The sequence below is a fragment of the Mobula birostris genome, chromosome 3 (genome assembly GCF_030028105.1).
Source record: "Mobula birostris isolate sMobBir1 chromosome 3, sMobBir1.hap1, whole genome shotgun sequence".
In the NCBI taxonomy this organism is placed as follows: Eukaryota; Metazoa; Chordata; class Chondrichthyes; order Myliobatiformes; family Myliobatidae; genus Mobula; species Mobula birostris.
Genome location: NC_092372.1, coordinates 32,114,737 through 32,141,752, shown reverse-complemented (window position 1 = coordinate 32,141,752; position 27,016 = coordinate 32,114,737).

Sequence of the window (27,016 nt, the reverse complement as noted above, 5' to 3'; positions counted from 1 at the left end):
AACTCCATAAGATTGGTTAGACCCAACCTACCATGCACAAAGCCATCCTGACTATCCTTAATCAGTCCATGTCTATCAAAATATTCGTATATCCAGTCTCTTAGAACACTTTACAGTAATTTTCCCTCTACTAATATCAGGCTCACAGGCCCTTAATTTCCTAGTTTATTTTATAAAGCCTTTCTTAAACAGCAGAACAGCATTGGCTATCCTCTGGTATCTCACCTGTCACTGAGGATTATTCAAATAGCTATGCTAGGGCACCAGAAATTTCTGCACTTGCCTCCTGTAGGGTCCGATGAACATCTTGTCAGTCCCTGGGGATTTATCCAGCAAACACCTGTAATCTGTATAGAGTCCATGAAGTTGATGTCATTTTGCCTTACTTCTATAGACACTGTGTCTGTCTCCTGAGTAAATACAGATGCAAAAAAAATGCTTTTAAGATCTTCCCCACCTCTTTTGGCTCCATGCATGGATTACCATTCTGACCTTCCAGACGACCAATTTTGTCCCTTCCAATCCTTTTGCTCGTAACATATCAGTAGATCTCCTTAGGATTCTCCTTCACCTTGTCTGCTGAGGCAACCTCATGCCTTCCTTTAGCCCCCCTGATTTCTTTTTTAAGTGTTCTCTTGCATTTCTTATACTCCATAAGCACCTCATTTCCTCCTACCAGCCTATACATGCAATGCATCTCTTTTTTTTCCTTAGCTAGGGCCTCAATATCTATTGAACACCAAGGTTGCTTATATCTGTGATCTTTACCTTTTATTCTGACAGGCACATACAAGCATTGTACTCTCAAAATTTCACTTATGAAGGCCTTAACAAGTACAGCTTTGTTGGAAAACTGCCTGGCCCAATCCAGATTTGCCACATCATTTCTGATAACATCAAAATTTTTTTTTCTCCAATTTAGAATCTCAACCCATGGACCAGACCTATCTTTTTCCATGTTTACTTTGAAACTAATGGCATTGTGTCACTAGATGCAAAGCATTCTCCTGCCACCTGCCCTGACTCATTCCCTAACTCTCTGTTTTTAAGTTGCCCTTACTTAAAAAGCAATGTTCAACAGCAACTAGACTTTAACAGCATTGTTAATGAGCTTAAAATGTCTGAAGGTGCTTCACAGCAGCAAAATCACATAATCAGAATCAGAATCAGGTTTATTATCACTGGCATGTGACGTGAAATTTGTCAACTTAGCATCAGCAGTTCAATGCAATACATAATCTGGTAGAGAGAGAGAAAAAAAATAATAATAAATAAAATAAAACATAATAATAAATAAACAAGTAAATTGAATAGATTTTTAAAAATGTGCAAAAAACAGAAATACTGTATAATGAAAAAAGTGAGGTAGTGTCCAAAGCTTCAATGTCCATTTCAGAATCAGATGGCAGATGGGAAGAAGCTGTCCCTGAATCACTGAGTGTGTGCCTTCAGGCTTCTGTATCTCCTACCTGATGATAACAGTGAGAAAAGGGCATGGCCAGGATGCTGGAGGTCCTTAATAATGGACACTGCCTTTCTGAGACAACACTCCCTAAAGATGTCCTGGGTACTTTGCAGGCTAGTACCCAAGATCGAGCTGACTAGATTTACAACCTTCTGCAGCTTCCTTTTGTCCTGTGCAGTAGCCCCTCCATACCAGACAGTGAAGCAGCCTGTCAGAATGCTCTCCACGGTATAACTATAGAAGTTTTTGAGTGTATTTGTTGACATGCCAAATCTCTTCAAACTCCTAATAAAGTATAGCCGCTGTCTTGCCTTCTTTATGACTACATCAATATGTTGGGACCAGGTTAGATCCTCAGAGATCTTGACACCAAGGAACTAGAAGCTGCTCACTCTCTCCACTTCTGATCCCTCTATGAAGATTGGTATGTGTTCCTTCGTCTTACCCTTCCTGAAGTCCATAATCAGCTTTTTCGTCTTACTGGCATTGAGTGCCAGGTTGTTGCTACGGCACCACTCCACTAGTTGGCATATCTCACTCCTGTACACCCTCTCGTCACCACCTGAGATTCTACAAACAATGGTTGTATCGTCAGCAAATTTATAGATGGTATTTGAGCTATGCCTAGCCACACAGTCATGTGTATCCAGAGAGTAGAGCAGTGGGCTAAGCACACACCCCTGAGGTGCACCAGTGTTGATTGTCAGCGAGGAGGAGATGCTATCACCAATCCGCACAGACTGTGGTCTTCCGGTTAGGAAGTCAAGGATCCAATTGCAGAGGGAGGTACAGGGGCCCAGGTTCTGCAACTTCTCAATCAGGATTGTGGAAATGATGTTATTAAATGCTAAGCTATAGTCAATGAACAGCATCCTGACGTCGGTGTTTGTGTTGTCTAGGTGATCTAAAGCCAGGTGGAGAACCATTGAGATTTCATTTGCCTTTGACCAATTATGACAATAGGCAAATTGCAATGGGTCCAGGTCCTTGCTGAGGCAGGAATTCAGTCTAGTCATAACCAACCTCTCAAAGCATTTCATCACTATTGATGTGAGTGCTGCCGGGCGATAGTCATTAAGGCAGCCCACATTATTCTTCTTATGCACTGGCATAATTGTGGCCTTTTTGAAGCAAGTGGGAACTTCCGCCTGTAACAGTGAGAGATTGAAAATGTCCTTGAATACTCCCTCTAGTTGGTCAGCACAGGTTTTCAGAACCTGACCAGGTATCATTCCATACATTGAGTTAAGCTCAGAAAATTTCTTAATTAATACTGTTTATTTCAGAACAACATGCATCAAAATAATAATTTCTTTGAAAGTGGAAGTGGAAAGGGAAATTACTATTGGATAGTAACAGTATGACCAGTTTGCACAGAAATCGATATTTTTGTTATTCTATTTGTGTTCATTCCCATAAAAAAATGAGTATAATTTATGTTTAACATAGAACATAGAACAGTAAAGCACAGTACAGGCCCTTTGGCCCACAATGTTGTGCCGACCCTTAAACTCTGCCTCCCATATAACCCCCGACTTAAATTCCTCTATATACCTGTCCAATAGTCTCTTAAATTTCACTAGTGTATCTGCCTCAACCACTGACTCAGGCAGTGCATTCCACGCACCAACTACTCTCTGAGTAAAAAACCTTCCTCTAATATCCCCCTTGAACTTCCCACCCCTTACCTTAAAGCCATGTCCTCTTGTATTGAGCAGTGGTGCCCTGGGGAAGAGGCGCTGGCTATCCACTCTATCTATTTCTCTTATTATCTTGTACACCTCTATCATGTCTCCTCTCATCCTCCTTCTCTCCAAAGAGTAAAGCCCTAGCTCCCTTAATCTCTGATCATAATGCATACTCTCTAAACCAGACAACATCCTGGTAAATCTCCTCTGTACCCTTTCCAATGCTTCCACATCCTTCCTATAGTGAGGCAACCAGAACTGGATACAGTACTCCAAGTGTGGCGTAACAAGAGTTTTATAGAGCTGCATCATTACCCCGTGACGCTTAAACTCTGTCCCTTGACTTATGAAAGCTAACACTCCATAAGCTTTCTTAACTACACTTTCTACCTGTGAGACAACTTTCAGGGATCTGTGGACATGTACCCCCAGATCCCTCCATACTTCCAAGTATCCTACCATTTAGTTCGTACTCTGCCTTGGAGTTTGTCCTTCCAAAGTGTACCACCTCACACTTCTCTGGGTTGAACTCCATCTGCCACTTCTCCACCCACTCCTGCAACCATTCAATGTCTCTCTGCAATCTTTGACAATCCTCTACACTATCCACAACACCATCAACTTTTGTGTTGTCTGCAAACTTGTCAACCCACCCTTCTACCCCTACATCCAGCTCGTTAATAAAAATCACGAAAAGTAGAGGTCACAGAACCGATCCTTGTGGGACACCACTAGTCACAACTCTCCAATCCGAATGTACTCCATCCACCACGACCCTCTTCCTTCTGCAGGCAAGCCAATTCTGAATCCACCTGGCCAAACTTCCCTGGATCCCATGCCTTCTGACTTTCTGAATAAGCCTACTGTGTGGAACCATGTCAAATGCCTTACTAAATTCCATGTAGATCACATCCACTGCACTACCCTCATCTATATGCCTGGTCACTTCTTCAAAGAACTCTATCAGGCTTGTTAGGCACGATCTGCCCTTCACAAAGCCATGCTGACTGTCCCTGATCAGACCATGATTCTCTAAATGCCCACAGATCCTATCTCTAGGAATCTTTTCCAACAGCTCTCCCACCACAGACGTAAGGCTCACTGGTCTATAATTACCCAGACTATCCCTACTACCTTTTTTGAACAAGGGGACAACATTCACTTCCCTCCAATCCTGTGGTACCATTCCCGTGGACAATGAGGACATAACGATCCTAGCCAGAGGCTCAGAAATCTCTTCCCTTGCCTCATGGAGCAGCCTGGGGAATATTCCATCAGGCCCCGGGGACTTATCCGTTCAAATGTATTTTAGCAACTCCAACACCTCCTCTCCCTAAATATCAACATGCTCCAGAACATCAACCTCACTCATATTGTCCTCACCATCATCAAGTTCCCTCTCATTGGTGAATACCGAAGAGCAGTATTCATTGAGTACCTCACTCACTTCCACTGTCTCCAGGCACATCTTCCCACCTTTATCTCTAATTGCTCCTATCTTTACTCCTGTCATCCTTTTGTTCTTCACATAATTGAAGAATGCCTTGGGGTTTTCCTTTACCATACTCACCAAGGCCTTCTCATGCCCCCTTCTTGCTCTCCTCAGCCCCTTCTTAAGCTTCTTTCTTGCTACCCTATATTCCTCAACAGACCCATCTGATCCTTGCTTCCTAAACCTTATGTATGCTGCCTTCTTCCACCTGACTAGATTCTCCACCTCACTGTCACCCATGGTTCCTTCACCCTACCATTCTTTATCTTCCTCACCAGAACAAATTTATCCCTAACATCCTGCAAGAGATCCCTAAACATCGACCACATGTCCATAGTACATTTCCCTGCAAAAGCTTCATCCCAATTCACATCTGCAATTTCGAGCCTTATAGCCTCATAATTTGCCCTTCCCCAATTAAAAATTTTCCTGTCCTCTCTGATTCTATCCTTTTCCATGATAATGTTAAAGGCCAGGGAGTGGTGGTCACTGTCCTCCAGATGCTCACCCACTGAGAGATCTGTGACCTGACCCGGTTCATTACCTAATACTAGATCCAGTACGGTATTCCCCCAGTCGGCCTGTCAACATACTGTGACAGGAATCCGTCCTGGACACACTTAACAAACTCTGCCCCTTCTAAACCATTGAAACGAATCAGGTGCCTATCAATATTAGGGAAGTTAAAGTCACCCATGATAACAACCCTGTTATTTTTGCACCTTTCCAAAATCTGCCTCCCAATCTGCTCCTCGGTATCTCTGCTGCTACCAGGGGGCCTATAAAATACTCCCAATAGAGTAACTGCTCCCTTCCTGTTCCTGACTTCTACCCATACTGACTTGGCACATTTGGTCGCAAATCGAATGAACGCTGATGATATGTTCTGTGCATAAATAATGCCATTCACATTCGATAAAAGAGGAACTGCTGGAAATGAGCAGTGTGTCACTGAGTTAGCTTCTGGAGGAACATTGTTTCGTTTCTACTGTGTACTGTACCAGCAGTTATGGATGAAATGATAATAAAAGCAACTTGACTTAACTTGTGTAAGGGGTTTCTTCTTTTATGTTACTGCGTAGGTTCATCAAAATGTCTTCTTCGTTATGTTAACTGCGATGTAAGGAGTTCTCTCTCTCTCTCTCTCTCTGCTTGTTTGGGTTATATTATTGATAAGAGAGAGAACGAACCAATTGGGATAGATGTTATTCTTTCTTGTGTGTCTGTAAGCTATTGTGTTGCGTGGGCTTTGGCACAGAAGGGCGATGGGGACAGAGGGAGGTGACGCGATGCTGTAAGCTGGCCGACGGGATGGACCTCGAGTGGAAGTCCGAGGCCCAGGGTGTTTGGCGAAGAGAGGAGACGAAGACAGACACGTTTGGAGCGTCTGGTCGACGACTGTGGTTGGTCCCAGGCGGCGGGTCGAGGTGGTCAGAGGGGATTGAATGGTGGAAAGAGGACCCTGTTACTTGAGATCCAACTGTTGTGCATGAAGTCGTTGAACTTTGATAAGTTTGGCGCCTTTTACTTTCGTTTTATATTTTATCTCTAGTAATTACATAGTTCCAGTAATATCTATAAAGTGTAATCATTTAATCGCATATGGGGTATTGTCTGCTATTTGGCGTGGTGGGGTACATCACACAGCATCCACGAAAACTTGATTACCCATTTTGGCGAGGCCGAAGGCTGCTCCCCCTAGATGAAAGCAAGTTGAGCGAGCCTGAGGCTTACCAGGAGGCTACACTTGAAAGAATTAATCTCTCTCTCTCTCTCTCTCTCTCCCCCCCTCTCTCCTCTCTCCCTCTCTCTCTCACTCCTTCTCTCCCTCTGTCTCTCTCTCTTCTCTCTCCTCCTCTCTCTCTCTCTCTATCTCTCTCTCTCTCTCTCTCTCTCTCTCTATCTCCCTATTTCATTTTAGACTGTTGCTGGGAAATACTGCTTCTTATGTATGAAGATATTGGATGGCACTCATTTTTGGTGCACAGAAACATGTATATTCAACACTAGTGAACAATTAGGACCCCGGTAAAAACAGCAAAATTGACTAAGCCTACCTAAACTGTTAGGATGTTTACTGCTAGAATCAGGTACTAAAACCAGAAATGCACTGTTTGCAACATGACAAGGTTTGAGCGAATGCAACTGCTAACACTTTGCTGTGCAGCTGTCCCAGAAGGGCATCTGCTCTTAAAGGCAAATTCCCTATTGTCGTTTCTGTCAGTTCCTTTGTGTTGCTGCTTTAATGAACGTATAATCAAAGGGGGAACCATAAACAGAATACTTTTATTGTAAGCAGTTACTTTCACCTGATCTGTGTGGAGAAGTGTCTGGAACAAGAATGTATTAAAAGCCTTGCTAGGTGATATTCTGTATTCTTAAGATCGCAGCCAGGATGAAGAATACAGAACAGAGAAATGTAAATAAAACCTGGCTGCAGTATTGCTCTTAACTTATGGCCTTTGCCGCTTTGATCTTGCACAGTAGGCCGAGGAAGGGACTTAGAGGTTATTGAAGTCATAGAACATTATAGCACGTTAACAGGCCCATCTAGTCTGTGCAGAACTATTAATCCGCGTAGTCCCATTGACCTGCACCCGGACCATAGCCCTCCATATCCCTCCCATCCATGTACCTACACAAATTTTGATATTGAAATTGAACCCACATCCAGCACTTCTGCAGGCAGTTCATTCCACACTCTCACCACCCTTTGAGTGAAGAGGATCCCCCCTCACTTTCCCTTTTAACATTTTTCCTTTCACTCTTAACCCATGACCTATTGTTCTAGAAACATAGAAAACCTACAGCACAATACAGGCCCTTCGGCCCACAAAGCTGTGCCAAACATGTCCCTACCTTAGAACGACCTAGGCTTACCCATAGCCCTTTATTTTCTAAGCTCCATGTATCCATCCAGGAGTCTCTTAAAAGACCCTATCGTTTCCACCTCCACCACCGCCGCCAGCAGCCCATTCCACACACTCATCACTCTCTGCATAAAATCCTTACCCCTGACATCTCCTCTGTACCTACTTCCAAGCACCTTAAAACTATGCCCTCTCGTGCTAGCCATTTCAGCCCTGGGAAAAAGCCTCTGACAATCCACGCGATCAATGCCTCTCATTATCTTGTACACCTCTATCAGGTCACCTCTCATCCCCCGTCGCTGCGAGGAGAAAAGGCCGAGTTCACTCAATCTATTCTCATAAGGCATGCTCCCCAATCCAGGCAACATCTTGTTCTAGTCTCATCCAGTCTCAGTGGAAAAAAAGCCTATTTGTATTTATCCTATCTACACCCCCCCCATAATTTTGTATACCTCTATCAAATCTTCCCGATTCCCTTACGCTCCAGGGAATAAAATCTTAACCTATTGAACCTTTCGCTAAAGCTCATGTCCTCAAGTTCGAGCAACATCCTTGTAAGCCATCTCTGTACTCTTTCAATGGCTTATCCATGTGTAAGGCTAACTCAATAGTGCTGATACTTTGTATCAATTGATGGTTTTCAGCAGCAACCCAGAAGAGGGAAAGATGTCAGGAAGCAGAGAGGTTTAGTCAGAGAGTCTGGAGAGCCTATAAGGGGATGAATGGAGGAGAAATTACATAGTTCCACTTTTGGCATTTTTGCACAGCTCCAGGGACCTGAGTTCATTGCTGGAAGTGTGGACTTCACACATCTTCTCGATAACTATGTGATTCCCTCTTGGATCTTCCAAATTTCTCCCTCATCCCAAAAGATATGGTCATAAGTTAATGAGCCCTCACAAGTGGATATAGGAGAAACAGGAATGGTGAGGAGTATGGGGAGAATAGTCTGAAAAATGGAATTGTCAACAGCACCAACATTCATCAATCCACGTGGCTGGAATTCTCTATTCAAACTGCTCCATCTCCGTATCTCCTCCTCCTCCTCCTCCTCCTCATGTTTGCATTATTCTAAATTCATCACTTGGGCAGCCTTAATAATTTTTCCTCCTTTTGCCCAGCAAATGGTTTTACTCATGTTCCTATTCTTCAACGTTAGAGCTAGAGCAATGAACACAGAACTTAGGACAGTACAGCACAGGAATAGCCTACAACGTTGTGTCAGACTAATTAAATTAGTAATCAAATAACTGACTTAACTAATCTCTTCTGCCTGCACAATGCCAATATCCTTGCATTGTCCTGACATTCATGTGCCTACCTAAATGTCTCTTAGAAATCCCTAATATATCTGTCTTTACCATCACCTTTCCAGGCACCCAACATTCTCTGTGTAAAAAACTTTCCCCTCACATCTCCTTTAAAATTACCCCGTCACCTTAAATGCATGCCCTCCGGTACTGGACATGTGCACCACAATTTCAGCTTATTTATTAGTGCTCACATTTATGTGAGTAGAAACATGATTTATTAAAGCACTTCTCCATCTATTAACAGAATGCTACCCTAAAACGTGAAATTACTGCAGTAATTTTATTGCTTTGCTTTGTTATTTTGCCATCCATTAACCTTGTTACTGATGCAATTTGAGCCTGTTCTCAAAACATTAATAACACCAGGGAGAGTAGAGCTCAGGTAGAACAATAAACTTCAGTACTTCAATTTGTCTTGAGAAGGCTTACTGAAGTTGTTCTTCATCTAATCCTGCATCTTGCTCTCAGTAATGGAATTTGATCTTTAAGATGTATAGTATTGGATGCGTTCAACGTGCACTGTTGTAGTTAAATGTCAGCATCAATGGACCCAGAATCTCAAGTTCCTGAGGCTGCCAACATAACACAATTCACTGTGACACTTTGGGTTGCTTTACCGAGGTCCAACTTGTATTAAGGGCACCCCTGCCTTGTTTCAGGCTTGGTCTAAAGTTATCACCAAGCAAGCCTTCACTCCAGTGGATCAAACACACTGCACCTGGACAGCTCCTTGCTGTTACTCCCGAGCCAGCCCTATTGCCTCATTAAACGATGGTGCTCACATGACCCTGAGGCCTCGCCACATTGGCAGCTTGGAAAAGTGAAGCAGAACAAGAGCTGCAAGTTGGCCTCACGCAGCTCCGACTGAGGCACTGTCTCTGCTGTGTGTTTCGAAGGATCATTTTTAAAAAAATGTTAAATTCTTCTGAAAAAAATGAAGCAAGAAATAAAAATACCTAAAAATGCATGTTACTGCTAATTCATGAAGAACCTAATCATACAGTGAAATAAACCAACTGTGTGTTGAGGGGTGCATTCACACCTGACCTTCATTGAGTCCCGTATCTCCATGTTCCAGTATTCAGACACAGGAGTCTGGCATATGTCAGCTGACAGTCAACACAATCCTGCCCATTAATTAATGTGGCATGTAAGAGAGCACTTAGAACTGCAATCCTATCCTTTGCAACATAGGTTAGAAGTAAACAGTTTAATATGAAATGTAATGCTGATTCAAGCAAAACTCAGTAAATAGTTAATGCTGGAATTTGTGACAGAGTCGTCTAACATTTATTTTATCTGGTATGATTGCAGTATCTAACCCACATTATCTGCATAGTAGTTTAATTATCTTTAACAATCTAGTCCAATGAGGTGACTAATTCAGCAACCTAATCCATTGTTTTTCATAGATATAAGGTGGGTAAAAGCCTGGGTATCTCCATTGTCATGGCAATATGTCCTGAGGGAATCTTTGGCTCTGCTTCAGTGACAGAGTCAATAATCCTTCCAGATGTAACTCTAGACTCTGAACCAAAAACATGTGCTGGAAATATCAAATGATCAGGCAGAATCTCCAGAGAGAGCGAGAGGCAGATAGAGAGAATTAATGTGTTAGGTTATAACTGGATCTGCAATGTTAACTCTTTTCCTTCTTGTCTCTCAGTCCAGATGATGGAACTTGACCAAAAACTTAGGCTGTCCATTTCCCACTACAGATGCTGCTTGGCTCACTGAATTCCTCCAGCAGCTTGATTTTAGCTCCAGATTCCAGTATCTGTAGTCTTTTATGTCTTTGTTTGTCTCTCTCCATAGATGCTACCTTATGTACAGACTTCCATTACACCACCATCACTGCTGCCCTCATCCACATCCCTTCCATATTCTACATATCTGTCCTCATCCCACCCTCCCAGCATCATAACAGGAATGAATTTTCCCTTCTCTTTACCTACCACCTTATGAGCCTCTGCATCTGACACATCATTCGCCATAATTTCCTCCATCTTCAATGGGATCCTACCACTAAGCCCCCTGCCCCCCCCCCACCGGCTTTCCATTGCTCTCGATGTAGCTCTCTTGTCCACACAGCTCTTCTGACTGATATCCCTCCTGGTACTTACTCCTGATAGCATGGCAAGTTCTACATCTACCCCTACATCTCCTCCCTCACCACCATTCAAGGCCCTAAACACTCCTTCTAAGCGAAGTGACACTACACCTGTAAGCCTGTTAATGTCATCTATTGTATCCAATGCTTCCAATGTGGTGCCTTCTACACCAGTGTGATCTGATGCAACTTGGAGGACCACTTCATCAACCACATTTGCAGTGTTCACAAAAAAAGGCAGGATCTCTTGATGGATACCCACTTCAATTTGACTTCCCGTTCCCATTCTAACATGTCTGCCCATAGTCTCAGCAACTACCTTGATGAGATCAAACTCAGGTTGGAGGAGCAACACCTTATACTCATCTGGGTAGCCTCCAACCTGATGGTATGAATATCAATTTCTCAAACTTTAATAATTACTCCTCTGGCTGAGTGGTGTCACAAGACCATAAGACATAGGAACATAATTAGGTCGTTTTGCATTTCAAGTCTGCTCCACCACTCAATCATGGCTGATCCTTCTTTCCCTTCCTCATCCTCACTCCCTGGCCTTCTCCCCGTAAAACTTGATGCTGTGTCCAATCAAGAACCTATCAAACTCTGCCTTGACTACACCCAATGACTTGGCCTCCACAGCTGCCTGCGCTAACAAATTCCACAAACTCTGTGGTCGTTGGCCTGTGGTCTCTGGCTAAGCTATATGGTCTGACCACCATCTGACTAAAGAAATTTCTCCTCATCTCTGTTTTAAATGGATGCCCCTCTATTCTGAGGCTGTGCCCTTTTGTCCTAGAATCCCCCAGCATAGGAAACATCATTTCCACATCCATTTTCTCTTGGCCTTTCAACAGTCAAAAGGTTTTAATGAGATCCCCCCCCATACTTCTAAATTCCAGCAAGTACAGACCAGAGCCATCAAATGTTCTTCATACGATAACTTTTTCATTCCCAGCATCATCCTTATGAACCTCTTCTGAATCCTCTTCAATGCCAGTGCATCTTTTCTTAGATGAGAAGCCCAAAACTGTTCACAATACTCAAGGTGAGGCCTCACCAGTGCCTTATAAATCCTCAGCATCACATCCCTGCTCTTGTATTCTAGACTTCTTGAAATGAATGCTAATATCACATTTACCTTCCTCACCTCTGAGTCTACCTGCAAGTTAAACTTTAGGGTGTTCTGCACAAGGACTCCCAAGTCCCTTTGCATCTCAGATTTTTGGATTTTCTCCCCATTTAGAAAATCGTCTGTACATTTATTTCTTCTACTAAAGTGCATGACCATGCATTCTCCAACATTGTATTTCATTTGACACTTTCATGCCCATTCTCCTAATCTGCCTATCCTTCTGTTTCCTCAACACTACCTATCCCTCCACCAGTCTTTGTATCATCTGCAAACTTGGCAACAAAGCTATCTGTTCCATTACCTAAATCATTGATATACAGCATAAAAAGAAGCGGTCCCAACACCAACTCCTGTGGAGCACCACTAGTCAGTGGCAGCCAAATAGAAAAGGATCACTTTATTCCCACTCACTGCCTCCTATCAATCAGCCTAAGCTCTAACCATGCCAGTAACTTTCCTGTAATTTTGTGGACACTCAACTTGGTAATCAGACTCATGTGTGGCACTTTGTCAAAATCTTCTGAAAGTCCAAATATACAACATCCACTGCATCCCCTTTATCCATCCTACTTGTAATCTCCTCAAAGAATTCCAACAGGTTCATCAGGCAGGATTTCCCCTGAAAGAAACCATGCTGACTTTGTCCTATCTTGTCCTGTGTCACCAAGTACTCCATCACCTCATCCTTAACAATTAACTCCAACATCTTCCCAACCACTGAGGTCAGGCTAACTGGTCTATAATTTCCCTTCTGTTGCTTTCCTCCTTTCTTAAAGAGTGGAGTGACATTTGCATTTTTCCAGTCCTCTGGCAGTAAGTCGGAGGTTAATGATTTTTGAAAGATCATTTTGAAATAACAACCTCTCATTCAATGTCACCAAGACGAAGGAGCTGATTATTGACTTTAGGAGGAGGAATCCAGAGGTCCAGGAGCCAGTCCTCATTGGGGGATCAGAGGTGGAGAAAGTCAGCAACCTTAAATTCCTCAGTGTTATCATTCCAGAGGTCCTGTCCTGTCCAGGACATAAGAGACATTACGAAGAAAGCATGACAGTGTCTCTACTTTCTTAGAAGTTTGTGAACATTCAATATGTCATCTAAAACTTCGACAAACTTTCATAGATGTGTGGTGAAGAGTATATTACAAACAAGAAAAAAATCTGCAGATGCTGGAAATTTAAGCAACACACATAAAATACTGGAGGAACTCAGCAGGCCAGTCAGTATCAATAGAAAAAAGCACAGTCGACATTTCGGACAGAGACCATTCGGCAGGACTGGACAGAAAAAAAAGATGAGGAGTACATTTAAAAGGTGGGTGAGGGGAGAATGAAACACAAGGTTTCAGGTGAAACCAGAAAGGAGAGGAATGAAGTAAAGAGCTGGGAAGTTGGTTGGTGAAAGAGATACAGGTCTACAGAAGTGGGAGTCAGGTAGGAGAGAACAGAAGACCATGGAAGAAAGAAAAAGAGGGAGGAGCACCAGAGGGAGGCGATGAGCAGGCAAGGAGATAAGGAGAGAGAGGGAAAAAGGGATGGGGAATGGTGAAGGGAGTGGGGTGGCAGCTCGTACCGGAAGTTCGAGAAATCGACATTCATGCTATCATGTTGGAGGCTGCCCGGATGGAATATACGGTATTGTTCCTCCAACCAGCACAAAATTCTTCGGAACTTCCGCCATCTCCAATGGGATCCCACCAGCAAACACATCTTTCCCTCCCTCCCGCTTTCTGCTTTCCACAGGAATCGTTCCCTACACGACTCCCTTGTCCATTCATTCGCGTCCCCCCCCCCCCACTGATATCCTTCCTGGCACTTATCCTTGCAAGTGGATCACTGCTACACCTGCCCCTACATCTCCTCCCTCACTACCATTCAGTGCCCCAAATAGGCCTCCCAGGTGAGGCGACACTTCACCTGTGAGTCTGTAGGGGTCAACTCTATCTGTTGCTCCCGGTGTGGCCTCTTGTACATTGGTGAGACCCGACGTAGATCGGGAGACCGTTTCACTGAGCATCTATGCTCCATCCACCAGAAGAAGCAGGATCTCTCAATGACCACCCATTTTAATTCCACTTCCCATTCCAATTCCAATATGTCCATCCATGGCCTCTCGATGGTCACGATGTGACCACAATCAGGTTGGAGGAACAACACCTCGTATTCCATCTTGATCAATGTCTCCCATCCACTACATAATGTACTGGGTGGGCGCAGGAGTACGTTCAGCCAGAGACTCATTCCTCCGAGATGCAGCACTGAGCGTCATAGGAAGTCATTCCTGCCTGTGGCCATTAAACTTTACAACTCCTCCCTTGGAGGGTCAGACACCCTGAGCCGATAGGCTGGTCCTGGACTTATTTCATAATTTACTGGCATAATTTACATATTACTATTTAACTATTACTATTTTTCTATTACTATTTATTATTTCCATGACTATTACTATTTACTATTTACTAATAGTAGTATTACAATTACTATTTATTACTTATGGTGCAACTGTAACGAAAACCAATTTCCCCCGGGATCAATAAAGTATGACTATGACTATGATTATGACTATGACTATGACTAGCCTCCTAGTTGATGGCATAAACATTGATTTCTTGAACTTACAGTAATGCCCCCCCCACCTTTCACCATTTTCCATCCCCTTTTCCCTCTCTCACCTTATCTCCTTGCCTGCTCATCACCTCCCTCTGCTGCTCCTCCCCCCTTTTCTTTCTTCCATAGCCTTCTGTCCTCTCCTATCAAATTCCCCCTTCTCCAGTTCTGTATCTCTTTCACCAGTCAACTTCCCAGCACTTTACTTCACCCCCACCCCTCCCAGTTTCACCTATCACCTTGTGTTTCTCTTTGCCATCCCCCGCCTTTTAAATCTACTCCTCATCTTTTTTTTCTCTGTAGTCCTGCTGAAGAGTCTATGCCCAAAATGTTGACTACACTTATTTCCATAGACGCTGCCTGGCCTGCTGAGTTCCTCCTGCATTTTGTGTGTGTTGTTGTGAAGAGTATATTTTCTCTGGTTTTTTCATGGCCTGATACGGAAATATCAATGCCCTTGAATGGAAAAGCCTACAAATGTAATGGATTCTGCCCAGTCCATGGGTAGAGCCTTCCGCACCATTGAGCACATCGACACAGGGCATTGTCGCAGGAAAGCAGCACCCATCACCTGGGACCCCCACCATCCAGGCATTCTGCTGCCATCAGGAAGAAGGTAGCAGAGCCTCCAGACCCACACCACTAGGTTCAGGAACCGTTATTACCCCTCCACCATCAGGCTCTTGGAACAGAAGAGATAATTTCACTCAAATTCACTCACCCCATCACTACTGATGGACTCACTTTCAAGGACTCCTCTTCACATGTTCTCAATATTTATTGTTTATTTATTTCTTATTTATAATATTCCTTTTTCCTTCTTTTATGTATTTGCAGAATTTGTTCTGTTTTGTGCATTGGCTGTTTATCCATCCTGTTGGGAGCGGTCTTTTATTTATTCTGTTATGTTTCTTATACTTACTGTGACTCCCTGCAAGAAAATGGACCTCAGGGACTTGTATGGTGACATACTTTGTTAATAAATTTACTCTGAGCTTTTTGATTTTTCCAATTCCTATTCTGGTTTGCCTCTCACCCATCTTCTCCTCACCTGCCCATGACTTCTCTCTGGTTCCTATCCTCCTTCACTTTATTCCATGATCCACTGTCCTCTCTTATTAGATTCCTGCTTCTTCGGCTGTTTACCTCTTCCACCTATCCCCATCCTTCCCCCACCCTCCCACGCTCCTGCTCAGCTGGCTCGCATCACCTGCCAGCTTGTACTCCTTCCAAACCCTCCAGGTTCTTATTCCGGCTTCTGCTCCCTTTCTCTACAGTCCTGATAAAGGATCTTGGCCCAAACGGTCGACTGTTAATTTCTCTCCATGAGCGCTGACTGACCTGCTGAGCTTCTCCAGTATTTTGTATGGGTTGCTCCTGCACTTCCTATTTTTGTTTCAGGTTTCTGATATCTACAATTTATTTGTTGATTCGGTAACTCAGGACTCGATGAAAAATAATAGCATTTTGCTAATTATTGTACAAAGTCCATAAGATGGACAATTCGTGAGAAGAGGAATATAGAGTAACATTAACAATTATTTGTGAACTCTTACGTATGCTCATGGGATGTGGACTGCACTTACAATTGACATTTATTTTCCCCTCTTGTTTACCTGAAAACTGGGGAAGCATTCAATAATTAACCTTGATGGTGAACTTGGACCATATTAGACCATAAGACATAGGAGCAGAGTTAGGCCATTCAGCCTGTCAGGTCTGCTCTGCTATTCCATCATGGCTGATCTATTATCCCTTTCAAATCAATTCTCCTGCCCTTTCTCTGTAACCTTTGACACCCTACCAATCAAAAACCTTTCAAGCTCTGCTTTAAATAAACCTAATGCCTTGGCCTCCACAGCTGTCTGTGGCAATGCATTCCACAGAATCACCACCCTTCAGGCTAAAGAAATTATCTGTTCTATCTGGACATCCTCCCATTCTGAGACTGTACCCTCTGGTGCTAGATTCTCTCACTTGGGAAACATCTTCTCCATGTTCATTCTACCTGGGCTTTTCAATATTTGATAGGTTTCATTAAGATCCCCCATCATTCTTCTCAACTCCAGTGAAAACACAGTGGCCTCAACTGACAAAATGCTCCTCATATGTTAGCCCTTTCATTCCCAGGACCACTCTTGTGAACATCCTCTGGGCCCTCTCCAATGCCAATACATCCATCCTTGGATAAGGGGCCCAAAGCCGCTCACAATACTCCAAGTACAGTCAGACCGATGCCTTATAAAGCCTCAGCATAACATCCTTGCTTTTATATTCTATTCCAAGCTAAGTAACAACGGCAGATTTCCTTCCCTGTGGTAAATTCAATTGATTTTCAGTACAATCCTAATGTTGTTATTACCTTTACAGCAAATGGTAAGAGCATATTTTTTTTCAATTCTGGATTAGAAGAGTACAAAAGACCTCACTAATAATAAACAGATATAAGCCTTAAAAAGTGGTATTTCATTTTGATTTAAAGGGACTTCAAAGTAATGTAGTTACTTGACTGTATTACTGCTCTAGTGTTTCTTTTATATTGAAATGACTGTAAAGTCTTTCATCCCCTCATGAATTAAACATGGTTTGAAATGTTTGCTGCAACATCACTAGTGCCTCCATCACACCAAGATTACTCTTTCATAAACTAACTTATCCTTAGTTGCAAAGCTACAGCTTTGCACAGCTTAAAATACACAGTTGTTACAGAGTCATAGAGAGATACAGCCCCAAGATGGGCCCTTCAGTCTGCTGAGACTACAACAACCATTGCCTATTGGTTTATTTTTATCGCAAGTACAGTGATAAATTTTGTTTTGCAAGCTGTCTATAGAGATCACTTCACAACATCAGTACATCAAGACAGCAGAAGGAAAAAGCAATAAGAGAATTCAGAATATAACGTTACAGTTACAATGAAAGTGCAGGCAGACAATAAAGTGAAAGACCAAGACGAAGTAGACTGTGAGGTCAAAGATGTATTTTATCAAGCAGGAGTTCCGTTTAATAATTTTATAGTAGTGGAGTAGAAACAACAGGTCCCTTAAGCCTGGTGGCACATTCTATTATTTTTTTTATCTTCAGCCCAATGGGATAGAAGAGAAGAGAGAATGTCTGGGGTGGGACGGGACTTTGATTATGTCTGCCGTCCACAATTCTCGGCAGTTTCTTACAGTCCATCAAGCACCCACTTACATTAATGCAATATTAATCCTACTTTCTGTTTCCCCAGGTTATCATCAACACTCTTATATTTTATTACTCACACACAAGCACACTATTGGCAATTTAAAGTGGCCAGCTAACCTACACTCTTTTATTGTGCGCATGCGCTGGTCGTGCGTGCAGCCTGTTACAGCCGTTCCGATCAGATTCTTACTTTTTTCTTCTTACCTTTTAGCTTATGTTACTTTTTGTATTTTTTTTCACGGTAACACGTCAAAGCTGCACCCTCTCTAACATGCTGGTAGAGAGAGTTTTATTTGGGTTTTTAGCGCTGGAAATAGTTACATCCCAACACGCGGGACAGAAGCATGGTCGCATTGTTCATTCCAGGGACCAGCTGCTTGCACTAATGCCGGGTGGTTTAGCGAGCAGAGCGGCGGACACCCCTGCTGAAATCTGGAGGAAAACACACACCAGAGGATGCAGAGGGGGCTCACAAAGTCGAGGAAAGAGGACCGGGTCGAGACAACGGAGACTTATGGAGAAGGGGAGTTCGGTGGGTAATAAAATGGACAAGTTGACGGCGCTAGCCAGGCGTCAGAGAACATTTCGGGAGTGCAGTGTTATGTGTTTTACTGAAACGGGGCTGCACGAGGACATACTCAATCAAAACTTCTCCATGGATGCTTCCAGACCGTTCGGGCTGACCGGAAGTGCACTAAGAGCGGTAAGCGTAAAGGAGTTGGGTGCTTACTGTTCTGGTTAACAACAGATGGTGCAATCTGGGTCATATTACGATCGAGGGACGTATTTGTAGACTGGATATTGAACTTTTTACTGTTGGACTTCGGCCATATTCCACCGAGATACAACACTGGGCGGCACGGGAGGTTGTCCCTGCCTGTGGCCATCGAACTTGCAGCTCCTCACGTGGAGGGTCAGACACCCTGAGCCAATAGACTGGTCCTGGACTTTTTTCCATCTGGCATAGTTTGCATTTTGTTGTTTGATTGTTGGTGGTTTTTGTATTGCTATATTTATGCTCTATTCTTGGTTGGTGCGGCTGTAATGAAACCCAATTTCCCTCGGGATCAATAAAGTATATCTATCTATCTACCTATCTATCTACTGTACTAACCCTCCACCTCTTCAATAACTTCCAGTTCCCCAGTCCCGTCCATTTCATTTTCACTATGGATGTCCAATCCTTATACACCTCCGTTCCCCATCAAGAAGGCCTCAAAGACCTCCGCTACTTTCTGGACAATAGACCTCACCAGTTCCCCACCACCACTACCCTCCTCCGGCTGGCGGAACTGGTACTCACACATAATAACTTCTCTTTTGACTCTTCCCATTTTGTTCAGACCAAGGGTGTAGCTATGGGCACTCGCATGGGCCCCAGCTATGCCTGCCTCTTCATTGGTAATGTGGAACAGTCTGTGCTCCAAACCTATTCTGGTACTGCTCCCCAACTTTTCCTTCGCTACATTGACGACTACATTGGTGCTGCTTCCTGCAGCCATGCTGAGCTCGTCAATTTCATCGACTTTGCTTCTAACTTCCACCCAGCCCTCAAATTCACTTGGTCTATCTCGGACACTTCTCTCCACTTTCTCGATCTCTTGGTCTCCATCTTTGGAGACAGACTGTCCACTGACATCTTCTACAAGCCTACTGACTCTCATAACTACCTCGACTATACCTCTTCCCGCCCCGCCACATGCAAAAGTGCCATTCCCTATTCCCAGTTCCTCCATCTCCGCTGCATCTGCTCCCAGGATGAGGCTTTCCGTTCCAGGACATCTCAAATGTCGTCTTTTTTTAAGGATCATGGTTTCCCTTCTGCTGTCATCAATGATGCCCTCACCCGCATCTCCTCCATTTCCCGCACTTCAGCCCTCACCCCATCCTCCCGCCACCACAACAGGGACAGAGTTCCCCTTGTCCTCACCAACACTCCACCAGCCTCCAGGATCCAGCACATTATCTTCCGCAACTTCCGCTACCTTCAACAGGACCCCACTACTAAGCACATCTTTCCCTCTCCGCTTTCCGCAGGGATCGGTCCCTCTATGACTCCCTGATCCACACATCCCTCCCCACGGATCTCCCGCTCGGCACTTACCCCTGTAAGCGTAAGTGCTACACCTGTCCCTACACCTCCTGTCTTGCCACCATTCAGGGCCCCAAACAGTCCTTCCAGGTGAGGCAACACTTCACTTGTGAGTCTGTTGGGGTCACCTATTCCATCCGGTGCTCCCGGTGCGGCCTCCTCTACATCGGTGAAACCCGACGCAGATTGGGGGACCACTTCGTCGAGCACCTCCGCTCCGTCCGCCACAACAGACAGGATCTCCCGGTTGCCACCCACTTCAGCTCTGCTTCCCATTCCCATTCAGATATGTCCATACATGGCCTCCTCTATTGCCATGATGAGGCTAAGCTCAGGTTGGAGGAGCAACACCTCATATACCATCTGGGTAGTCTCCAGCCCCTTTGTATGAACATAGAATTCTCCAACTTTCGGTAATTCCCTCCCCCTCCCTTCCCCTATCCCTATTTCACTATGCCCCCTCCCCCAACTGTCTATCACCTCCCTCATGGTTCTGCCTCCTTCTACTACCCATTGCGTTTTCCCCTATTCCTTCTTCACCTTTCCTGCCTATCCCCTCCCTGCTTCCCCTCCCCCACCCCTTTATCTTTCCCCTTACTGGTTTTTCACCTGGAACCTACCAGCCTTCTCCTTCCCACCCTCCCCCCACCTTCTTTATAGGACCTCTGCTCCTTCCCCCTACAGTCCTGATGAAGGGTTCTGGCCCAAAACGTTGACTGATCATTTCCACGGATGCTGTCCAACCTGCTGAGTTCCTCCAGCTTGTTGTGAGTGTTGCTTTGACCCCAGCATCTGCAGAGTATTTTGTGTTTACTGCCGTACCAATCGGCATGTCCTTGGGATGTGGGAGGAAATCCCATGGAAACAGCGAGGAAGTACAAACTCCAGACAGAAAGAATCCAAGGTCAGAGGATAACACAGGTCTCTGATGCTGTGAGGCAGCAGATTTAATAGATGCTGATTTGTATCAGTGCCAGGTTGATGCCACCTTTGAAACCTCCCCAAGAAGGAGGATTTTTTTCCCTCCCTTTCTTCCAGGCCAGTATGGTCTGAGCATAAGTTGTGTTTGTTTTCATGCTCCATGGCTGAAGTCCAAGAAGAGGAACAGAAGTGTAGCAAAAATTACCAATTATAAAGAACAAAGAATTGCATCAAAATAAATTTAGATGTTAAAGTACAGATTTGGAATAAAATGTGCATAAATGCATAAAAATAAGCTTATATTTACAATGTAAACAGCATTATAAAAAGTGGTCTAAAGTGTTTACAGTGCAGAGACTGAATAATAAATAGAGAGGATGGGGGTGGCTACCTCGTATAGTTGATCAGATTAACTGCCTGGAGGAAGAAGCTTTTAAGATGGCATGATGTTTTTTGGTTTAATAGCCCTATAGTGCTCTACAGAAGGGAGCTTTTGGAAAAGAGAGTTTGCTGGGTGGGTAGTGCCTGCAATGAATTTTACAGCCCACTTCTTTGTCCTGAACACATCCAAGTCTTGCATTGACAGTAGACTGCATGCAATGACCTTTTCTCCTGACCTGACAGTTAGCTATACAGTAGTGTTTTGCATAACGTGAAAGAATGCTGCTTCAAACCAGATAGTATTGGGTGATGTGAATTTGGAGTTAATTTACATAGCCTAGTATTCATCAAGAAGAATGATTTGTGGGATTTGTTAATCACTCTTAGATATGCTTCATACTACTGAACAAATGGTGTTACATTTGTTTGATAATATGCTATTGACAGGCAGGTACATCTATGGGTAATGATAAAGAGCTGCCTTCTCAGAAACCTGCAGAAGCTTGCAGTGTAAACACATAAATCATAGATGGATCTTGGGCTCATCACTCTTCGGCAGTCTGGGTTGTGGCACTATGGGGCTACAGTAGTTTTGTAGTTAAGAGTTCTGGACAATTGATCCAGAGACACAAGTTCAAGTCTTTCTCTGGTGACTGGGGATTTTAAATTTAAGTAAGTAGATCTGGAATTAAAATAAAGCCTCTTTAGCTAACATAAAATTACTAAATTGTTGTAGAAGTTAAGATGGTTCTCAGGGAAGAAAATTTGCTGTTCTTACATAGCCTGACCTTTTTATTACTCCAGATCCACAAAATAGCTCTTTCCGTATTTCAGAGGAGGCTAATTACTGATACAAATACTGAAACGCCATAAAGAAATGAACTGATGTAGAAATATCAGAGGACTTTGATAAACTATTGCAGAGTTTTTGTTAATCATATTATTCCTTTGTTAACATGGTCAAAATTATAATTCTCTTTTTTAAATGATCAAACCTAGGCCAATGACATGATTGAATATAATTTACTGTCTTCTGAAACTTTATATCAGGACAAAGAATCAATTTTGTGTAAACAAACATTGATAGATGGATAGTTAAGCTGATGGATCAATCTCTTTGTCTATTTATCAATTTCTATATTTATCAGACAATTATGCTAATAACATCCAATAGATCTCATTGTGGATGAATGAACCTGAATCCAAAGAGAAAAATACCTTGAGTGAAACAAGCTTGGATTCATTGCCCTTTCCTGTGTAAGTTAACCAGTCCAAAGCCTGTGGTATTCCACACTCAGCCTGATCAACAGGGAAGCTATGTCCCTGGTGCACATGGAGATTGCACCTATGCCAATATGGGTTGTGTTATCAGTGCTTTTGAATGCAGCCGTATATCATAATTTTATCTGATTTGATGCTGCTTAGAAGTTGAATTGTACCTGATTCATGTATTAAATGCATGCTAATCTGAAACCTCCAAAACAAATAATACAATTAGGATATCCTTGCTCTAAGATGTTTAAAGCCAACTTGCGCACTTGACAGAAAATGCTGTTTTCTGCGATCATAGCAGTTATAGCACTTGTGTGATGGCCAACGAAAAGTTGCTTGGTGCTGCTGAAGTGTTTTCTCTGGCATAGGTTGAAAAATGAGGGAGATTGTGAAATCAGGATGAAGAAGAAGAAACTTAGGTTATGAAAGAAACTATGCGGAAGACTTTCAGAGCCTTCCTTAAAACAGAGTGCCAGGTTAGAATGAACGGGTTGGGGGGTTGTTATGATTAGACTGGGAATGAGCCTGCAATTCCACCTTGCAATCTGGGTGGCCAACATTGTTAATTAACATTAAACTAATCTGACACAGTGCCTGCTTTAGTAATTATAAAGGCAACATCACTTTAAATCACACAGGCTTCACTACTTTCAACATGATGTACTCCTTGTTGAACTATGAGCTAATAAAACAGGTCATAAATCTCAGATACTCAAACCTACTTTTTCTATTAAGTCAAAAGAATGCACTGCGCATATTGATAATGATATGACAAGAAAATTACAAAGCCTTTAGGGTGAATCAAGCTAGCATCATCCAGTCCAATTTCTCTGAAAAATCCTAAACCTGTCTGAAATCACACTTGCAATGAAATTTTAATATTGAAGAACTGGATTCAACTTCGTTTTCTCCATTCCATTTCTGAGCACAGGCAACAAAAAGAACAAAATAAAATGCTGAAAACTGAATTGTTTTTATTTTGACCTATTTAGATTTTATTGTTTACAGTATTGTGAAATAAAAAAAAACATGCCTCCTGTGTCATTCCAATATTCAAGTCACGTTTATAATTGCTCCTGATAAGAAGCTACATATTGGTGCCCACTTGCATTCTTTACAGCTTTCCCCTTCTATGACTTAGCCTGTCCAGTTTCCTTAGAAGCTATGAAAATATTTCTTGCAGCTTTAAAAATGCCCAATAAAAATGCTGGAGGTTTTGCATTTACAGCACCGATGTAAATAAAAGTCTGCTTCACCAACACAAAGCAATAGAAAGAGCATACACTTGGTGCCCACTTTATCAGGTACAGGAATGGAATTCAGTGTAGTCTTCTGCTGCTGGAAGCCATCCACTTCAAGGCTCGATGTGTTGCACAATCAGAGATGCTCTTCTGCACACCACTGTTGTGATGCATGCTTATTTGAGTTACAGTCGCCTTTTTGTCAGCTTGAACCAGTCTGACCATTCTCCTCTGACCTTTCTCATTAACAAGACATTTTCACCACAGAACTGCTGGTCACTGGATGTTTTTCTTTGCATCATTTTCTGTAAATTCTAGAGACTGTTGTGCATGAAAATCCCAGGAGATCAGCATTTTCTGAGATTCTCAAACCACCCTGTCTGGCACCAACAATCATTGCACAGTTAAAGTCATTTAGATCACATTTCTACCCCATTCTGATGTTTGCTCTGGACAGCCATTGAACCTCTTGACCACGTCTGCATGCTTTTTTGCATCGAGATGCTGCCACGTGATTGGCTGATTAGATACTTGCATTAACAAACAGGTAGACAGGTGTACCTGAAAGAGTGGCCACTGAGAGTAAGCACCAATAAACAGCAGTAGAACAGAAGCAGTTTTCAAAGTGGAAGTTTGTGAACTGAGGTGAACTTGTCTGGGTCCTCATCACAACTGGATGTATTTGTCCTTCTCGTTACTAGGACTACGGTGAAGGCAGATGGGGAGGATAGGGTAAATATGGAAGTTTTGGGAATGCTTCTTGGGGGGGTGCTGATCTTGCCAATAAGGTTATGTCTTTATCATCTTTATCATCTTGTTATGCTTCATTTCCCACTCAGCAGCTAAACAGATCACCAGGCTAAGAAAATGCCAGATGAGAAAACTGGAATTAGAAAGTGGAGCCAAGGAAAAATTCCCAATAGAATTTGACTCAGTTTAGTTTTGCTGGAACACTTTGCTGCACATATGACAAGGAGCAGCCTTGCAACAGACAGAATGCAGTGTCACAGGAGTTGCTATGTTTTTAGCTCCAGAAACACACAGATTTGATCAATTTTACTGAAAAATGTCATAGCTGCTGATTGTTGTATTATTGTATATTTTCATGCTTTTAATAACTCTGGCTGAATTAGCACTGCTGAACGACATACTCATTTAGGGCAAATAACAACTTTCATTGCAGAGATAATTGGCACTGATGTGGCACCTGCTGGCAGGATTCAGCTGGAAAGGTTGTTGATGGAACGCTGCCAATGTTGTACCAAGAGGTTCCCTTACAATGAACATGCCAGCAGTTAAACAAACTTTTCTTTTTATCAATTCTTGGGACCTGGGTTTTGCTGCAGGACCATCCATGCTTAATTGTCCTTAAGAGGCTGGAATTGAGTCACCGTTTTGATCAGCTGCAGGTTTTCAAGTTCAAGTTTATTTTTATTCAACCATACACACGTGTACAGCTAAATGAAACAGTGTACCTCTGGCACCAAGGTGCAAGAACTAGTATAAAGCCCTGGCTAAGATTTTTACTGCTATGCTGTGAGGTATTTTTATTTTAGCGGTTTTCTGCAAAAGCAATGTGTCCTGTTAGTAAGAATGTTTTGGCTTCGGCTAAAGATAAGGAGCCATGTTGTCCAAATTTGGAATGTGTCAGCTAATCAGGTTTGCCTTGGTATGTGTTGTAACTTTCTGCCCAGTGGGATGCGATGGAAAATCTGAGAGCGATAGGTGGGATCAGATGTCTGAAGGACAGTAGTTTGGCGGCTTTTTCTATTAGCTGTTTATTAAAGTTGAAATATTGGTAACTATATTTCTTTTATAATTTTATGCCGGTGTACAATGTCATTTCCTGGTGAACAATAACTGTGCATGTCCAGTAGTTACACAGCATTTATTACCATCAATGTACCTTAATCAAAACACCTGACTTTCCTACTTGGTTGAGCCCAAATCATATCAAACCTAGATATGTGTTGCTTATGGAAGGTTTCCTTCTCACCGAGTTAGCTAATGAGCCAAGTATGTACACAAGCCCTGGTGAGACGGTTGCACTGGTGCAGGTAGTCACACAGTTACAACCCAGCACATGCAGTCACAAAATAATATTAGCACAAATTCCTCACTGAAGATTGACAGATTGACATAAAGTGTGAGGTGAATGACAATGCATGGCAGCATAATGTTACTGGTGCAACCAGTTTTCTGGGGAAGGCATTCCAGTGGTGCTGTTGAGCAGGTAACTTGAGAATTAACAGTGAAGGACTGGTAAACTATTTCCAAGTCAGGATGATAAGTAACTTTTGCCCAAGAGGTGCCTGGAAGTTTCACCAGCTAAGGCATCAATTCCCATTGACCATCATAATGTTTATGGTCACAGGTTTAGGAAGTACAGTCAAAGTAGCCTGCAAGTGACGTCTGAGTAATTTACAAATGGTACACTCTAAAATGAGTTTTTCAGAGATGGAGTGAATGAATGTGGTAAATGTGGTGCCAATAAAGCAGGCATCTTTGACTTGCATAGTGGCAAACCTCTTCATTGTTGCTGATTTTCCACTCTTCCATGATTAGTGGTGTTCAAAGTGATGTTCAAGAGGAATCTTTTCTGGGACCCCTCACTCCTTGTGATTTTTATAAATATAGCTTCATATTTATGCCTCATATACCGTCTAGGTAGTCTCCAGCCCCTTGGTCTGAACATTGAATTCTCCAACTTTCGGTAATTCCCTCTCCCTCCCTTCCTCTATCCTATGTCACTCTGCCCCCTCCCCTAGCTGCCTATCACCTCCCTCATGGTTCTGTCTCCTTCTACTACCCATTGTGTTTTCCCCTATTCCTTCTTCACCTTTCCTACCTATCACCTCCCTGCTTCCTCTCCCCCACCCCTTTATCTTTCCCCTTACTGGTTTCTCACCTGGAACCTACCAGCCTTCTCCTTCCCACCCTCCCCCCACCTTCTTTATAGGGCCTCTGCCCCTTCCCGCTACAGTCCTGACGAAGGGTTCCGGCCCGAAACTTCGACCGATCTTTTCCACGGATTCTGTCTGACCTGCTGAGTTCCTCCAGCTTGTTGTGAGTATTGCTTTGACCCCAGCATCTGCAGAGTATTTTGTGTTCATATTTATGAATGACTTAGATGAGGAAGTGGAAGGGTGGGTTAGTAAACTTGCAGATGACCTGAAGGTTAGTGGCATTGTGTACAGCGTAGAAGGTTGCCACGGGTTACAATGAGACATAGATCGAAAACAGA